This window comes from Saccostrea cucullata, unplaced genomic scaffold (assembly GCF_032062105.1).
Source record: "Saccostrea cucullata isolate Sc308-1 unplaced genomic scaffold, CSIRO_AGI_Scuc_v1 ctg24, whole genome shotgun sequence".
NCBI classification, from domain to species: Eukaryota; Metazoa; Mollusca; class Bivalvia; order Ostreida; family Ostreidae; genus Saccostrea; species Saccostrea cuccullata.
Window position 1 is genome coordinate 180,828 of NW_026933183.1, and position 20,574 is coordinate 201,401.

Sequence of the window (20,574 nt, forward strand, 5' to 3'; positions counted from 1 at the left end):
TTAACTTTGGTAATAACATTTGGTGCAAGGGCTTTGATATTTCACTTTGATATTTCTTATTTCAAGTTCTTCCCCTTGGTATTATTAATTTTTACTCCTTGACTTTGACGTTGGAGTTTAGCCACACATAAGAAACAAGAGGCCCAGGGGTCACACACCCATTCTCAATATAAGGGCTCAAATAATGTCGCCTCATTTTCATTTAGAAGAAATACCACTAATGTAATTTTTAAATCAACATTATAAATAGTCATATAACAATGAATAAGAATTCATATAATTATCGATCTGAAAGGGTATTTAAGGAGTTCCAAATTCAAATATAATAGCCTATTTGAAATGTACGTTACTGTCGCCGAGGCAAATATTATGCTGAATCCCCTCTGTGTAATACATAGTTTTGATTCTCAAGTAAAAATTTTCTGATAAGTTAAACCTTGTATCATATATATTTCTTTTCATAACAATAAATACATTTTCTTTGTGATAATAAATATTTTTTATTGTGCAATGTCCCTGTCGCTTAATTCTATTTCAACCACATTACAAGCAAACACAAAGATTATACACCTGATAGTTTTGTTCTCCTTTATTTATTGATGGGCTAAATTTGAAATTTCAAAGGATTAATTACTCCTACTTAGATAATGCAACATGAAATTGAACAAGAGCAACTTTTTTAAATATGTTTACGGAATGAAAGACATTTTCAATCGTAGAGATAAGAAAGAAATGTACGTCCAACCCTATATTCTTCCATTAAGAATATATATTAAGTAAATCCATCAGACAACTCTTGTAATGAATAAGCAACCCCTTGTGTCCTGTAAACTGGCAAAGACGTTTTGCTTAACACAATTAAAAATTATTTTTTACATGAAAAGTGATCATTTGAAATGTACGTGACTGAAATGTACGTTACCATGAAATTCGAATTAAGTGAATCTCGCACGAATTTTCATGTATTCTCATATTTTCACACAATCAAGTGTGTACACAAAGGAAAGTTTTAAAGGTTGGAGGTCGGCTAAATCCCAAAATTATTGAAAAGAAACGTTTCTGCTGAGGAAAAAAAATATATTAAGGTCAATTATATGTAATATAATTTTGATACCTGGTATATGTTTCTGAATACGAAACCTGTATGATGCATTTCTTATGATATGCAAGTTCAACTAATATCAATATATTGCGTGTCTAACGTACGCAGTACAGTTAAGGTGCACAATGGAAATATCGGCTATATTTTGTATTTAAAAATGTATTCGTAATCGGGATGGCGATTATTTTGAGTACATTATTTATATCGGATAATTGTATTTATGATTAATAACTACATATCGAGGACAATTATATTTTATATTTAGACTAGTCACGTGATGCGGCAGTCACTCGATTTTAGGACATTGACTTGAAGTATTGATGTTACATAGAGAATAATACATACCCTTTTCCATATCACATCCTGTATCAGCCCGAGACACCAATATCAGCCAGAGGGCCGAAGGCCCGAGGGCTGATATTGGTCGAGGGCTGATACAGGATGTGATGTGGAAAAGGGTATGTTTTATTATATTTATTACATACTTAGTAATAAAATACAGAACACATTCAGTTGAGAAGAAAATAAGTAAATAACCATGCATGTACTTCTTACATACATGTACATAGTCTAATGTTTCATACGATTTGGGTTTGTTTCTACTTCTATTTCAATGCACTTGATCCGTAGTAATTTGAAAATAATCTATAGTATTACATGTATTTGTAAATTAAGATTAACCTTATTTTCAAAAAGTTAAAATTAAGAGAATATGAACCCACCAAAAATTGTATATGATCACAAGTACTGTTATTGTGGTTTAATTTACTAAGGGTGTGATATTGACGTCACAATAGCCCTATCAGCCCTGCAGGGCTGATATGGATTTGCAGGGCTGATACGGATATCAGCCCCGCAAATCCATATCAGCCCTGCAGGGCTGATACGGCTATTGTGACGTCAGCCATATCGCATATGCAAAAAACCTGTATTTATTACTAAGTGTGTAATAAATATAAATATCAATAGTGCAAGGGCATAACCAAGTTAAATTTCCCAAGTTTAGTATATAAATATTTTCAACATGTATCGTAGTTTCTAAAAAGTGCTGCGATCCTGTCTAAATTCTGCAATTTCATTGTTAAAATTATACTTGTATGACCGAATGCTATATTTTTTGCTGGTCAGCGGCATGAAATACTGATATAATTAAATTGTTTTTTAAGATTTCATCAGGATCGCAGCACTTTTCAGATACCTTATTAGTTCTACAGTTGAAATGTAAAAGCTTACTTTGATCCATAGAGTGTATGCCCTTGCACTAGATCGATTTATTAAGACCCCCCACATTAGCCTCCGATGTACTTGCATACAAATATACGGCAGTGTCAATTAAATACGTAATGTACAGAAAATACATTAATAAAATAACGAAGAAGACATTAAATTCAAGTTATTGTTCCATAGAATATCTGTAAATAATATTTTATTTAATTAGAGAATACATATTTTGTTGAGAAAATATTACTTGATCTGTCTCTCACTGCATACAAACTACGTCACGTTGTAAGAAATGACGTCACATTGACAAGTACCTTGTTTATAACTTGTTATGTGGGATTTAACTAACGACAAAACAACACGCTGTAATAAGTTTTTATGTAGTTTGATGATTTCTTACTGGTTAAATTAGCAGATAAACTCATTTTGTGGTATTTTAAAGAAATGTTGTATGACATATATTGGGTGCGTTCACAGTTCTGCCGTTGGTAGACAAAAGTTGCCGTTGGTAAAATTAATTACCATTGGCATGCCACTGGTACCAATGTTTCTTGCCAATGGTAGATTTTTCTGCAGACAGTCTAGAGTGTGGTTAGTGTTGGTAAATGACGTCACAGCTAGTTATCGACATGGCAACCAGCTAGAAACACAGGGATCCTGGATTTACAAGAATATAAACGATTTTTTCCTCTAATCCTTTTTAACAAATCATGTCAAAATCACATAAAAATCATATCAAACACTTATATTCATGATTTCGAAGTATGAATTAGACATGATCCATTAAATGGATTATATAAAACTCAAAGATATGGCAACTAAAGAAGTGTGATCCTTATGTGGTTTGTTTGTCGAATATGAGTCTGCTATGATTTTCTTGCGATTGTGGCATGTGCCAATAACTTAGAAGACAAAGAAATCTATAATTCAGTATTACCAACGTCTCCATTGGAATCCCATTGGTAACATTGGTAAAATTGTCACATTTGTATGCCAATAGCCGTTCAGGGTTTATTGGTACAGTTGGTACCATTGTCAAATTATTGCACCAATGGTATATTGAAAGTTGGTACTAATGGTAGAACTGTGAACGCACCCATTGTGTATGATGTCATAGTCAAGTTTTCCCGTACAAATTAGGCTCCGCCTCCTTTTTGTAACCTTAACTGTGCTGCGTACGCTTGTGGATGAGAATTGATTTTTATATTTGAAATGTACGTTACGTATGGTAACGTACATTTTGCTATTTCTAACTGACATTTTTTTTATTTAGTCAATGAATTGCGTTTACACGAGCGAAACAAAATTATCGTTACCATCCATTTGACAACTGACCACATAAATCTATCTAAATGCACCCCTAATCCTCGTAAATGTGGTAGACTGTTACCACATGCTAGAAAATTTATTTCCAAGTGTCTTAAATTCATCTTTAGCAACCTTTTTGCAGTTTGTTTACTTTTAATATGCGACTTTTCGTCAATATTAATTTAATTGTTGTTGATAATTTAAAACAAGGTATGCATAGGCTTATAACTGGTAAAAAAAAAAAAAAAAAAAAAGAAACAAAACAAATAAACCCAGAACACAAGACGGTCACGTACATTTCAAATACTGAAAGGCACACAATACTCAGTTTTGTTTGAATCATTGCATTTTGGGTTATATTTTTCCAGATCTGCTGAAAAGCACGTATGTTTGTGTTTTGACAAACGATGTTGCAACATACTCAGGGGTTCAAAAATCCTCAAGCCCGACGTCCCGGACTAACAAATTCCGGATCCGGACTCGGCATTTAGAATTCGCCAAAGTCCAGGGACTTGGCTATGCTTCTTCTTCATCTTTTTTTATAAGTTAAAAAAATGATCGTAAAGCTAAAAATAAAGCAAATTCTCAAATGTTTTAAGTAAAAATGTGGGTTTGTGGGCGTTAAAATACCAATAAAACATTACGAACGTTTCGAAAATACAGTCCGTCTTTTTATTTTCCGTTGCGGTTAGACTCTTGCTTTTACGCAATTCCGCATGTTTCCTCCTATATGACAAACGGCAACGAGTTTGTTAAATTTCGGTTTTAGCTGTGACTTACAGCACATTCTAATTTCTTTTTATTGTAACAGATGGTTTATTCAGTAGTGAGTAATTGTAAAAGTTATTGTAATGTACCAGTAATCTATCAGTCTGGTATTGTGTTGAAATACTCATGTACTGTCAAAATATGACAGTTTATGGAGGAAAAATAAAACATATTAATACATATAGTCTTTATTTATTAAATGCAACAAATGAAAATAAATTATAAGTTACATAAATTTAATGATGTATAGGTAAATATGGACTCTTGAAATTTCTTCCTCGGACTTGCCTAAAATTTACTCTTCAAGTCCTGGACTTGACCATGACAAAAAATATTTTGAACCCCTGATACTAAATGAAATTGTTAACAAGACTGTCGATGGATATATTCGGAATAGATTTATGTAAAGTTTCAATGGCCAAACACGAGCATTTGTTAGATCATAGCAAAATACGTTTGACTCTTATTTTTTTTGTCTGTACCCTTGCACACAGGTAGAAGTAACTAGGCTACGACCGGTGTCAATTTCAGCGAAACAGCACAAAAGAATGGCAATGAACTGAGGTGGAGGGGACTCCCCAATAATATGTGAAATGAACGTTACCGAAGTGACGTTGCATTCATGTAGTTGATGACAAATAACCTCGTTTGTTACATTATGATTTCTTATATTACTGCGTTAAAACGCTTTATTGAAATGATTTTTATGTCAATAATTGCTTTTTTTTCAATATTTTCTTACTACTAATTTACATATTATTACAAGCTTGAAATGTACGTTACCTACTCATATTCTGAGACAATCGTGTCTTTATAGTGTTGATTGTGACATATATATACGAAAGCCCAGAAGGCTCATTCGAGATTCGAGATTCGAAATACGAGATTCGAAATTCGAGATTCGAAATTCGAGTTTCGAGATTCAAGATCTAAATTAACCAATCAAAAGGCAGGTTCAATTTTGATTACTCCCCTTTATTATGTTTTACTATCAAGAAATCGTTGAATATATTCATATCAAATGGGTCATTTGCTTAAATGATAATGCAAGAAAAAAAGATACATGTATTAAAACAAAATAAAAAGGAATTTTAGGTTACATTTTAGAAAATATATATAAATTCTTATTTTTCCTCATTAAACAAAACAATAGATACGTATATAGAATATTATATGGTCTTATCGTTGAATTGCGGAAATCGTAAGTCCATATTTTTTTTAATAAGAACATTGATGAGGGAGAAAATTATTATTTATATGAAATACTAATGAGGGTACATTTCTTTACATTGTGCCCCCCCCCCAATAATTTTATAATTTTGCCGATATATAAAATACTATAGAAATCATAACTACTATGCTTGTGCCCCCTCAATAAAAACATCTGATGACTTTTTTTGCTTTGTTTTTGGTTGTCAAGAAATTTTTGGTAGTTGAAAACTGAAAATGTATGGCTGCCCCCCCCCCCCCCCAATGACATGAGCATTATGGTTTTACTAGTATATTTGAGTCTTTGACCAAGTCGGGCGAGACCCGAGCGGTTTCCTTTTAAATAATTATCGAATATATATTTATTGTATCTTTGCATCGCAAGGTATCGCAATTTTTAACATTGAATGTTGATAACCACAAATTTGCCCCCCCCCCCCCCCCTCCCACTTGGCCATTCCCGTAATATTTTTCCGATATAATATATACTATAGAAAACATAACTTTATGCTTATGTCCATTCAAAAATAACTTCCAATTACCATGATAACCCCTATTTTTCGAGGTTTGGGTGGGGATAGGGGGATTAACAATGATTTTTTTTTTATTTATTATTCCCAATGGGTCATTATCTTTATTAAGTATGCATGTTTCAGCCAACCGTATTTAAGGGGCTGTCTATTGGTTTCATAAACTTGGTCACTGGCCACTTTCTAATACCAACACAAACACTATCCACCTTGAAACCAGCAGTACTAATTATTAGGGAGACGAAGCATCGATTTTGAAATTGGGATGGGGGAGGGCGGGGGTAGGGCAGACAAAAATATTATTTCAAGCCTGAAAATAAAAACTGACAGAAAAAATTTGTCCAAACCCGAAAATCCTATTTCGGGGCGTGAAAGGGGGCGGGGGGGGGGGGGGGGGGGGGGTCGAACTTCATTTAGTTCCTAATTTCTTTTAATACACTATTACTTAAACTTTTTGACTATACTGCACCACTGTACCAAAACGTGGGGGGGGGCTTGGCAACTGACCTTTCGATGAACATTTTCAAAAGTAAAAAAAATTATGTTTGGAAAAAAGGGGGGATGTATGTACTGTTAATCTATTTTAAGTTTACTATTATGTCAACAACCCTGTATCCAAAGTAGATAACACGAAATATATATTTTCTTTATATAAATCTCTTATGACATTTAAGAAGCTATTTTAAATTAATTAAGCATATCTTGGTGACCAAAATCTAATATTTCTTTAAATTTCGTTTTGATAATATACGACACTTTTTCTTGCGTCGCAATTTAATCAAATGACCTCCTCGGTATTAAAATACTCAACGATTTCTTGATAGTAAAAAATAATAAAGGGGAGTAATTGAATCTCAAACCGCCTTTTGATTGGTTATTTTGGATCTTGAATCTCGAAACTCGAATTTCGAATCTCGAATTTCGAATCTCGTATTTCGAATCTCGAATCTCGTATTTCGAATCTCGAATCTCGAATGAGCCTTCTGGGCTTTCGTACATATAACACAATGTGATTACATAGAGAATCTTTTTTGGATTAAACTGAAACAAAACGATGAACTTTTAGATGAATTTTAAGCTTTTTATTAAACAGAAATATATCTTGAAATGTACGTTATATTTACGTAGTTTTCTAAATCGGCATGGATATATGTTAAAATAGACAGTAACTACAAAATAGAATTTTACTACATGTACATGTTAAGTTCCAGTATCTATAGAAAATGACAAGATTTCAAACTGATCGCTCTAAGCAAAACAGAGAGAAGAATTTAAAGCATATATTTAAAAAAATGTTTTTATACATCTGGATCAAAAATTAACCTTTGTTTTTTGAAAGGAAAAATCAAACGCACGTTCGTATGCCAAGAAAATATGTTGCTGACAGAGTTGGTAGGATGTGCTGGTGTTAAGATGAGACATCCCAATTGTGATTTTAATGACTACGTTTTTTTTACATATCTTTTTGGACATTGAAGAAAGAGTAACGTACATTTCAAGCTACATTTCTGAATAAAATCACCCTCTACTTTACCGTCTTGTCATTATTTCATGTATTAAAATTTGATGAAAAAAAATCTGGAAACAAAATCTTCGGATACTTTCTTTCAAAGGTAATTGATAGAAAAATTGTTATCTTGAACTTCATTTTTTTAAAACATCAGAGAGGCATTTGTGCCCTTATATTGAGAATGGGTGCACAGCGCTCACCTGAGGACATCGGTTAGGAAAAAGCACGTATCAGATCAGAACTGAAAGTTTACTGAGGTGGGGGGGGCGCTAGAATTTTAACTCCCCAGGGGGTCATGACTTGAACAAACTAGAATCTACACTACCTGAGGATGGTTCCATATAAATATCACTAATCATGGCTTTGAGGTACTTGAAAAGAAGATTTTGAAAGGTTTCCATATATATTCCTATGTAAAACTTTGGTCGGCCATTTTGGCCCCACCCTAGGCCCGGGAGACATGATTTGAACAATTTGAATCTACACTACCTGAGGATAATTTCACATGAGTTTCATCTTTCCTGTCTCGATGGTTCTTGAGAAGAAGATTTTTAAAGATTTTTCCTATATATTCCTTTGATCAGCCATTTTGGCCCCACCCTACCCCTGGGGGTCATGATTTGAACAAACTTGAATCTACGCTACCTGAGGATGATTCCATATGAGTTTCATCTTTCCAGGCCCAGTGGTTCTTGAGAAGAAGATTTTTAAAGATTTTTCCTATATATATCCTATAGGGATCATGATTTGAACAAATTTGAATCTACACTACCTGAAGATGATTTCACATGAGTTTTATCTTTCCTGTCTCAATGGTTCTTGAGACGAAGATTTTTAAAGATTTTTCCTATATACCAGTATTTCTATGTAAAATTTTAATCGATCATTCTGGCCCCACCATACCCCAGGGGGTCATGATTTGAACAAACTTGAATCTACACTACCTGAGGATGATTCCACATGAGATTCATCTTTCCTGGCCTGGTGGTTCTTGAAAAGAAGATTTTTAAAGATTTTTCTTATATACTCCTATGTAAAACTTTGATCAGCCATTTTGGCCCCATCCTACCCCTGGGGGTCATGATTTGAACAAATTTGAATCTACGCTACCTGAGGATGATTCCATATGAGTTTCATCTTTCCAGGCCCAGTGGTTCTTGAGAAGAAGATTTTTAAAGATTTTTCCTATATATTCCTATGAAAAAATTTGATCGGCCATTTTGGCCCCACCCTACCCCTAGGGGTCATGATTTGAACAAACTTGAATCTACGCTACCTGAAGATGATTCCACCTGAGTTTCATCTTTCCTGGCCCAGTGGTTCTTGAGAAGAAGATATTTTAAAAATACCATTAATTTTTCAATAATTCATTATTATCTCCCCTTGGAAAAGGGCGTGGCCCTTCATTTGAACAAACTTGAATCCCCTTCACCCAGGGATACTTTGTGCCAAGTTTGGTTGAAATTGGCCCAGTGGTTCTTGAGAAGAAGATGAAAATGTGAAAAGTTTACGACAACGACGACAACAACAACAACAACAACGACGACGACAGTCAATGGACAAATTTTGATCAGAAAAGCTCACTTGAGCCTTCGGCTTAGGTGAGCTAAAAAAAATTAATCTTGGTCATTATGTTTTAAAAGTTAGCACTCAGGCTTTCATATCTTAAATATGTATTGACACAGGTCCTTTGTTTGGATAACAACATTTTGAACTCAGGTCCTTTGTTTGGGTAACAACATTTTGAACTCTTGACCTTGACATTTGTGTTAGACATGCATTTGAGAAACTTAACGGAGGCAACAGTGTTTCACAGACAGATCTTGTCCATTCATATTAATAGATTGTATAACAGATTTTCATAAAAAAAATGTATTTCATTTTCTTACTAGGTTTAATAAAGAGATTTCCTTAAATACCATAAGAATTGAATTTCATTTTATTAACGAATAACAGTGGCTTGTAAATAGAATTGTTTGTCTTGGGCAATGATGAAACTAACTAAGAAATCATCCCCAAGAATGCAAAATCAATTTGAAGAGTAATAATTATGCCACTGATTTTCTCTTAATCTTAAAACTAATCAAAAAGCAAATGCATGAAGATTCTGTGTATTTGAAACTGCAAAACAATGAAGAAACAACGTTATAGGGTATCAATCTGGTATTGGTAATTAACGCCTCTTCATTATCAATTATAAAATTTCTATAAATATGATAATTAATGTTTGATACAAGTAAATATATACATATTTTAATAAGATTTTAATATAATTATCGTCAGAAAAGACATTTGTATAAATTAAAGGCATCTGACAAAGGGAGTCCCAAATTGTGATGTTAAACAAAGAAATTATGCGGGGGATATGTCAAAGAGGTTCCAGAACAACAATAAAACCACTTAATCTGTCACCTACCACAGAAAGGAAATGATAAGTTGTTGTTAATTTATCTATTGCAATTTACTCAGTATCATGATTTTTTTCCAAAGAAAACCATTCTTGACACGTTCCTCAAATATATCTTGGTATTATTTAAAAGATTGTGCATATTTGTCATACTCTTGTGATTTCTAAAATTTCTAAATTGTTTTCAATATGTTTTTAATATAAGTACATAAAAAATTGTGATATATGCCATTCAGATGATTACCCATACGGGTTATATAAGAAATATCACCCTGTGGTATCTTGTCCAAATGCCTGGTAAGGTACCCTAATTCTTTGTGAGGAAACTTGTTTAAGTGTTTAGATTCCAATGACAAAGTCTTGCAGAAAATTATATAATTATATTTTTAGGAACGTGTCGTCTGACCGTAAATAGTAGAATCTGATCAAGTGTATAAGCGAACACATCTATAAAATAAAATAATGTAATGAACCTCTATTGTTTTCTTTCAAGAGTTATAAAATTATAAAATTGTTGTAATGAAATTTAAAATTTGGACAAAACGACTAAGTTGATGGTTTTCTCGAAATATTTTTTAGAAATATGTTTACTGATTGACTGTCAAATGTTTTGAATGTTTTACACTCTGATTACGAGATCTATACGTACGTTTTGGAAAAAAAAAAACAATGGAGGTTAAAATGAGACATATTGATTGATCTGCATTTGCTTTACTACATGTATTATTTTACATTCTTTATGTATCGTTACCCACTGAAACATGATGTGACTAAAAAAAAATGCCGGTGCCAATATGTCTGCAACATCAATTTGTCTTGCCACTGGCAAAAATTTCAAATTCTCTCTTCTTATGGTAATAACGTCTAAAGACATTGCTTGAAGTTTTCGCATGCCAACTGGCCGAAACGAAGGCTAAAATTGATGAAGATAATTACCAGTATTCTAATTGCAAAGACTAAACCTGATGAAAATTTTAATTACGAACCACAGTGAAATTTAATGATTATTATTTATGACTTATGAAAAAATATTATTGCTTGAGAAAAACTCTTTAAAGTATCTTCTGAGCAGAAACAATGTATCACATGTGGAGCTTCATCAAAAGGTTTATTTACAGACAGAACAAAAATGATACCTTCTGAAGAGTGGCCTTTTTCACAAAGTTTTACAGAATCCTCGTGAAGAATAACAGCAAATTCACATTAGCAATAGTTATTATTTTATATCTATATTATCTGTTATATTTTCTTTTCAGGGACTCGTGTCTTTCTTTCTAAATGCAAGCAAAGATTAAAATTGATTTTATGTTTTCAATGTTCACAAAAATTATGAAATTTTTAAAACTATATAGCTGATTGCATAAATAAATATCCAATTACATAAAGAATATTTCAATGTAAATCCTCGATTACAAACACAAAGGAACAATTGTTAATTACAAGCAAAGGCAAATGATGTATTATAATATGGTTATACATAGAGGGAACAATTTGATATTACAATGTAGCTTGTCATAATTTACAAACGTCTAATTAGTCGTCTTACAAGGAAGGTAATTTGTTTAATGTAGACATGGATTTCTAATTTCAGCTTTGAATTAACCAAAATAAAAGTGGTTTATTAAACAAATCCAGTATCTCAACAGAATGACAGGTGTTTTGTATTTCATAACAAATTAAATGCTAATGAATTCACTTTTGTAGAGGAAAAACAGAATTCGCAAGATTAAGTGTGATTTCTGTCACTTCTAGAGTCTGACTGTAATTTTATATGTGTGTAAACATATGATAAACTGCAGATGCCTCGAAATTTTATTTAAAATACTTATCATAATATTTGATATAATATCAGAAAAAATATCTCATAAGACGTTAGATACTAGTACATGAGTCAATTGATTTTTTTTCGATGAACAGGTGTATAATTGATTGTCTTCTGATATCACAATAGTGCATGAGACACCATAATATCTTGTCTTTCACAAAAACCTCAAAACTTAGTTCTGTTTGTTTGTTGTTTAAGGCAACTGTGGAGGATTTTTCACTCATATGAAGACACAACCACTTGCCTGAGTAGAGCTGCAAATTCGACCAATACTCGACACTCGGTACTATCGAGCAGCGAAGGATCTTTTTGTACCAGCACCTACTGCGATATGGGATCTCGGTTCATACGATCTCATCCGAAGGACTAGTCTCCACTTCACCCTGTGGTATTGTTACCTTGGTCAAACGAACATACTCTACAGTTTTTGACCTCTTGATCTCTAGAAGTTAGATTTTTTTTTTGAATCATATTAACCGAAACATATCTACCTTTTAATAGAGATTGTTCTATCTCACGTATCCGTATCCGTATACGTATCCGTATCCGTATCGAAGTATGAGAGGCATCTCGATCCCGATGTCTAAACCATCTGGTTACATTTCCATCATTTCAAGTTTGGTTTTTAACCTTATTAACTAAGAAATGATATGTAGTGTGATTTTTTTTAATAAAAACATATAAGTTGCTGTACACATCTTATGCATCATGTCTTTTGGGGTGGAAGGGGTATAAAAGTTTAAAAATAAAATTAGAAAAACAGGTATGATTTTTTTAAATTTAAATGTGTAGAAAATATTTCTATTTAGATCGACCCCTCTCTCTCTCTCTCTCTCTCTCTCTCTCTCTCTCTCTCTCTCTCTCTCTCTCTCTCTCTCTCTCTCTCTCAATTTTAAGGTATTCATTCTTCATTCTTGAAATAACATTTACAAGAACACGATATATTCCCTATAATATATATAATTATATAAACAGTTAAACCACCTCTTTATCTCAAACTTGTAAATACATGTAGTTGTACATTAACTGGGAAAGATTTAATCAAAGTGCAAAACAAATGTGTATGGGGGATTTGAAAATGTCCATCCTCATTTCCTTTTTTATCATCTTCTATGCCATTCATTATCACGTATTTGATGGTCATAGTTCTCCAGAAAAATTTTGGATATCTGGTAATTCTGGGGCAGTTTGAATACACTCCCTAAATTGTAGGTCGATATCCGTATCATGGGCGTCGGAAGGAAATAGAAAGGGAGCTAGTTGAAAGAGGTTGCTAAACCAACAAAAAAGGTAAACCCCAATTTTAATTGCCTATATATAATGTCTATCTTTGCAAGAAAGAGGGGGAGGGCTAAGCCGCCCCTACCCCCCCCCCCCTCCCGGTTCCGACGCCTATGCGTATCCAGGGTTTCAAGGAGCTTGAGAAATGACTATGTACAAGATCTGAAAGTGTTGCGTTTAAACGCTGTATATTTTAGACTTGATTGATTAAACACTTATCGATAAAGGGGGAGGAAAATAATTGTTAGGTTATTATGTATCTTCCTCTCTTAAACTATTCTTTTTGCATATTAACTTCTTTTCATGAAAGTTACATGATGGAGTTTTTAGTCAACAAAGCAAGCTGTTTTGGATGGCTGTTTTGGATAAGCTGGTTGGCTTATCGCCCCCCCCCCCTTTATTTGCAAAGATGGACATAATATATATTGAGGCGTAGGATAAGCCCCTTCCCCACTTTCAACAGGCATGTTGTATTGCAGTTAACTTAGGCGTCGGAACGGGGGGGGGGGGGGGGGGTATATGGGCGTAGCGCCGTAGCCCCCCCCCCCCCCCAACTGCTTTATCCAAAGATAGACTTAATATAGACATTGAACATCGCTGCGTAGGTTAAGCCCCTCCCCCCCACTTTCCACAAACACGTTTCAGTTTAGGTTAAATTAATGTGGAAAGTGGTGTTGTTTGGAAAAAAAATTGCTAGTGAAACTAACAACCCCCCCCTTTTTTTGCCTATCAGTTTTTTTTTTTAAGGAATAACAAAAATATTTCTTACATAGCCCCCCCCCCCCCATTGCAAATTACAATTTGCTGCCGACGCCAATGGTTAAAGTATGGTAAGTGGGAGTGTTTGAAAAGAAAATTGTAATGAAAAAAGTAATAAAGTAAACCCCTCCCCCCCCCCCCCACACACACACACATACTCACACACAATAGTATTTAAGGATTTTGGACAATGAACAAATTTTTTTCCCTTTTTCTGCTTCAGGGCTTATTTTTTTCTCTCTTTCAATTAGCCCCACTCCCTACTTTCAATTTCCTTCCGACGCCAATGCGAGGAGAGGTGAAAAGGAGGCAGTTGAACTGACTATTCAAAGCATATACTCAGAACTTGTAGCGGTCCTGAAGGAATTATGAAATCAATTTGAAACTCTCTCTAAAAACGGCTACAGAGTTTTATTGATCACGTTGATGATAAGGTATTTTGTTTTGTTTCAGCGTGCGTGTGTGTGTTAGGGGGGGGGGGAGGGGGATGGGGGTATCTGTTATGTTATCAGTTACGTGTAATGGTATTGTGAAAAATACAGAATGGATCAATAATATATCCTGATATTATGAGAGAGGAAAAAGAAGCTGATTTTTCAACAAATATTTGGAAACAAAATGAAATTTATTTTAAACTTTGTTTCATTTTCTTTTTTTTTTTAATCATTATTTTTCTTCGAAATGATAGAGGTTTACAGCAGTTTAGTATTTTTATAGAAAAAAAAATTGCCATTTGTTATTTTTGAATGCAAAACTGTGGCTTTATAAGTAAGCACAAACAGAGATGGAATTGTATTAAATGGTTTAGACATCGGGATCGAGATGCCTTTCATATCTCGATACGGATACGGATACGTATACTTATACGGATACGTCAGATAGAACAATCTCTATTAAGCAACGTTTACAAGATAAACAGACAGGACATTACATGTCACAGATCTTGGCACCACTATACAATACGAGGGCTGTTTCAAAATTATTGAGACATTGTGTATATTTTGCTTTCTAATGAACGTCTTTCGGTGAAAATTTGCATATACGTTTGACATACATTAAGAATTAATAAAAGCAAAAAATATTTTACAAATATTAAATATTTTCTGTACAATGGCATATAAATGTGTCATCAGTAGGGGTACCCGGAGCAGTCTCGAAATCAGATATTGAAAATATGTAACACCAACGTTCTAACTCTTCGTGGACCCATAATAAGATCGAAAATAATTCTGTTTATGTATATAATTTTTCAGCTTTAATTCAAATTCATTTTGTACAACTTTGATAGAATATTGATCAGGAATACGGAGATCATAAAAAAAAATTAGCGCGGTAGAGAAATCTGCTAAGAACGAAAAAATGGATTTTGACGTCAAGGGCGGAGCAGCGAACATACCTAAAATTTTGCGTAGCGCAATGTAGAACTCTTTTCCAGACACAATGACCTGCTAAAGTAATAACTACGAGAAAAAAATAATTTGTAAGGGTTTGTTATTTCATTGGTATACATTTTTTTTTTTTACAATTAATTCAACCAGAGTAAAATAAAAAGCTCCGGACGACCATCATTTATTACGTACGGTATCAATATCGTTGACCCGCGTTATATAAATCGGCACTGCATGATTTTAAGTCATCTTTTTCCACAAATGAAAATATTACACTCGGGTAGCAACAGCATACATTTTTAAGGAATAGTTTAAGAAAAGAGACTGTTTGATTTTTGTACTTTTATATGTAATTACAAAGAAGGAAAAAGATTAAACGGTTCCCGATTGTTTTACATGCGAAACCATCTCCGGCTGACGTGACATTAAAATGACGTAGTGATGCTGCTCCGGGTCGATAGACATATGCATGTTTATTATTTCATCGAAACTGTTCTTATAATCACAGGAATTAGAAATTTTACATAAGTGTTTTATTCATTCTTTATAAAATGTTGATGAATTTTCCTGAAATTATCTCCGTCCTTTATGGAGTAAATGTAATTGTCTCAATAATTTCCGAACAGCCCTTGTACATCTCTTATTCAATAAAGTCGTAACCAATAAAAAATACATTGTATTACTTTACCTTCTTTTATCAAACATTTCAATTTCTCTTCAGCTTTCCTACTCCCTATAACAGCATCAACAACAACACACTGCTAAAAAGCGTGTGATAAAACCAAGACAAACGTCCTTTTTAAAATGAGAGATCTGTCATTTCAATAAAATTTTGAAATAAAATTTTCTACTTTGATCTCAATTTGATCTTTCATGGACGCAAATACTTGCACATGTATTGCTTAAAGTATTGTGGATGTGAATAATTTTTCCAATTAATAATATCCATGTATAGAAAGTTCAATATTCATTTGCCCTTCGGGAACGATGAATATTGTATATGCTCTCTTCTGGTATCTTCGATATAATACATGCACTGTATTAACTTAAAAAACAAGAATAATTTTATAAAATCATAAAAATCATACATACAACCATAGATTTTTATAACTCACGAAATATTGTGATTTCAATTTTTTTGCATGCCATGCAGTTAATCATTTTCTCCTAATTCGAAATGCACGCGCAAAATTAAAAAAAAAATAAAAACGTGATAATTTAATTTCTTCTACGTGTTTCGAAATAAACGCAACATGTGCCAAAGTAAAATTAGAATTTTGTCGAGAAAATTCCATTTTCAAATCAGTTTTGTCTTTATGAAGGTAAAATCACCCAATCAGTCATTTTAACAATTCTAGTATATCAAACCTAAAGATGTGAGGACACAATGATGAAAGTAATAAAGTAAACCAAATTCCAATATCATTTAGGGAAATACCCATTTATAATTCCTCAAACTAGTTATCTGACAGGACCATTTAGTGGTTAAAACTTTAAGTTGGACTGTTGTATCACTTGAAACATAATTGCATTTTCAGGCCTTTAAAGAGGTAAAGAAATTGATGTGGTGTAAAACTAATGCAATGAAGCATAGATTTGAAAACCAAGTACAATTCCTAGCAGATCCTAGCAGGTCAAATAATCTTCGAAAACAGGGATAAAGGAGTTAATTTGATATGTATAAAGGAATAAAATGACGGCAAAGTTGTAAGTTAAATAAAAGGTTTTAGCATGATCCAAAGTTTGCGAATTTAAAATTTGTTACAATAGTTGCAGATAAGCAGGAATATACAGGTGAAATAACAAAATTTAATTAAAAAAAAAACCCTGAGAAGATGAGATTTAGCACCCCCACTCTGAAAAAAAAAATATCTATTTTGTTGATACCGAACAAAAAATGAAAGTGAGAAAAAAATAGGTAAAAGCAGAACATACGTAATAAACCTGTTTTTCTTGTATAAGGCTTCATTGTCAAGAAAATATAAAAACTATTCGAAATTACATCATTTGCTACCAAACCATTACTATAAATTCTCTGTTGACATTTGTCAGCGAAAAACATTTTACTGAAAAGAGACACTCTGTTGACCCATCATTACCGGTGAGTTATGAGGTGGAAAAATTTTGGTCACTTAGAAATTACATAATTATAGAACATTGCGCAAAGCAGATTAATGCATTTTCCAAATAAAGCACCCCAATTATGAATGTGACCATATAATCATCTTATGATAATTGCTTATATAAATATAAATCTAAGGTATTTTATCAATATTTCATGTTTGATATTAGCTGCAATGAAATCTTTTTTAAGTTGAGAACATAACAAGATTTGTCACTTTGGGTCATCTTTAAGAAATATGTTTGGTTGCACTCTTCCGACGGAATGACTAAAAATGGACCAACTCAAAACATTTTTTTTAAAGATTCCAGGATACGATTTCGTTGCCTCTTCTATTCATGTTTTGATTCAATATATCTAATTGAACTTGGAAAAAAGACACCACAGATTCTGAAACATTTAATTGGACATTAAAGACGTTAATTTTAACTCAATAACAAAAAAATTGTTATTAACGTGATAACTTCAATTTTTTTGTTATCGACAGCTGTCCTTACTTCTGTAGCAATATACCCTAATTAATTGCAGTTGTGGTCTATGTCACCCAGTTGATTTGAAACGCAAGAGATTGTTCTACGTTCAATCATTTTTTAAAAGGCAAGCTATATACCAACAAGTTGATGAAAGAAGAATATCAACAGTCTCGTTAAACGTCATCATTTCTTTATTTATTATCGTTATAATCACCTCTCTAGAAAAAAAAATCTATCGCTATTTTACTATTTCCATACTTGTTGTTAAGCCATTATTTACAAAACTGAAATTTCTACGAATTTTCGCGTTTACCCGATCATAACAAGTAGAACATTGCAGGTGTGCTGACCGGTCTAAAGGGGATGCTAACTACTCCATGGCACCTGATCCCACCTCTGGTATTTAGAGGTCAGTGTTCTGGTCCCAGGATCATGAAACAGACTTAGACTTAAGTCAAGTTTTCAATGACCTGTAAAATGCTTATAAGTCATTGAATTTGTCTCTTATTTTGCAGATAATAAGACTTTCATGAAGCAATTTTGAAAATATTTTATTTTTGATTTGCTTGACTTCTACCAAATTACAGTACAACATAAAGATTTTGACTTAAACTGAAGATGTTTCATGATCCCAGGGTCTGCTTTGTCTTGCATTCTTTCAATCGACTTTGAGCTTGAATGCTGTTTGTTGTCTCTGTATTTTAATTCATGGTTAATATCATTTCTATAATAGCGCTACCTCACATTCCGGGCCTACAGGTGTGGCTTTTACAAATCTAACTTTTCCCCTGCGTCTTATGCATGTTAATATTGTCAAAAATTAATTTTGTCATCTACTTACATGTTTGCCTGCAGCAATAAATTATGAGAGACACACGTGATGAGGATTTTCTCCATCAAGAAATGAATATTAAAATTTAAATTAAACTCATTAAACTTCAGATTAGCAATTCAAAAATCTATAAAAACTGAAAAAGAAGGAATTTAAAAACATGGCTTAATTCTATGTAGACATTTGTAGTTTTGCAGAGCAAATGTGTTTTGAATACTGCATAGTTAATATGCAGGTCCTAATTGAATTGTGACAACATATCGGACACGGAATCATTATATATTGACATTAAAGATAAAAAAAATTGTTAAGATATTCAAATATTTATTTTTTAATTGTCTTATCTTGAAATATGAAGTTAACAAAGTGTAATCGAGCCTTAAAGTCCAAAAAACAAAAAAAAAATGTCATAAAGCAAACACAGGCCTCAGAAACATCAGAGGTGGAATCAGGAGCCATGGAGTAGTAAACATCACCATTGACGTATCGCACTAGCCTTGTGTCATTGTCACATTGCTGTAAACGGAGAAATCCGTAGGAAGTGCAGTGTGAAAATAATGGTTAAAAATTTTATGAAAAACGTCAGTCTACATTCGATCTATCAACCATTTATAATTTGTAAACAAGATCATTTGTTTCGACGATAGAATTCGAAGAACGTGCATTTATAAGTAGATTAAAGATAGCCTTCTATCTGACATGTAGTCTTTTATTTTGAGTTTAATGCGATAAATCTAATCATCAGGTATCCATAATTTTGAGTTTGATGAGTTATATTAAGTCATCAGTTGTCTTCAATATAAAGTTTCATGACTGGGCCATATCAAATTATCATGTGCCTTTAATTTTGAATTTAATGGGATATATCGATCATTATGTGAATTAAAATAGATATTGCTATTGCATTAAACGTCATCAGAATACCTAAATATGACACTGAAGGTTACAGCAAAGGACTTTTTCCTCTTTCTATAGAAGTTTTCTTAAATCAATTCTGCTTCATAAGAATACAAAATTAGGTTTGCTAACAGAGCACAATTTATACCAATGTGAATTTTAACAGAGTGCTAGAAAATGTGACCTCAACAATATTGTCAATATTAATAACCTAAACATATTCTCATATATAAATTGCATAGTACTTGTATATATAAAATAAGAATGGTTTTAACAAAAAAATTAGATGGCTGATAACAAGAAAAAAAAGATTCTTAGAGATTCAGATGTCTATCATGTCAAAAAGCATTCCAGACCTTCTTTTTTCGTGGGAGAACGGTTGTGTGATGAAAAGTCGCACTTGTGCTATCATTTTTGGTAAAAAATTGTAAATTTTAATTTATTTTCTGAAGGCCTTTTGCCGTTTTCCCCAAGTATCCATATTTTACAAAAATATACATTTGCAATCTCTGCGTTGAAGATTCTTAATGATTCTCATGACAGTTCAAAGATTGGAATATTCATTATGTCCTCGTAATCGAAGATTCGGGGGGTAAATGGTTTAGCCCTGTCCGTCTGTCCCTCTGTTTGTCCGCAAACACTTTTACTTTGCCCAGTTCTTTGAATGGGTGGGGTTATGGCTTTCATATTTCACAGTTGCATTCCTAATGACAAGACATTTCTTCTTGTTATTTCCAAATTTCCAAAAATTATTTCCCTTGACCTTGAAGACTGACACACTTTTACCAAAAAAAAAAAAAATTAATCTTCGTCATAATTTTTGAACAGTTGGTGTTAGCTAGGGCTCTTATACTCCACATGGGTATTCATTGTGACAAGACCTTTCAAAGGGTATAAATATTTTTGACATTTTGGCTTCGACCTTGGATTTTGACTAAAAAC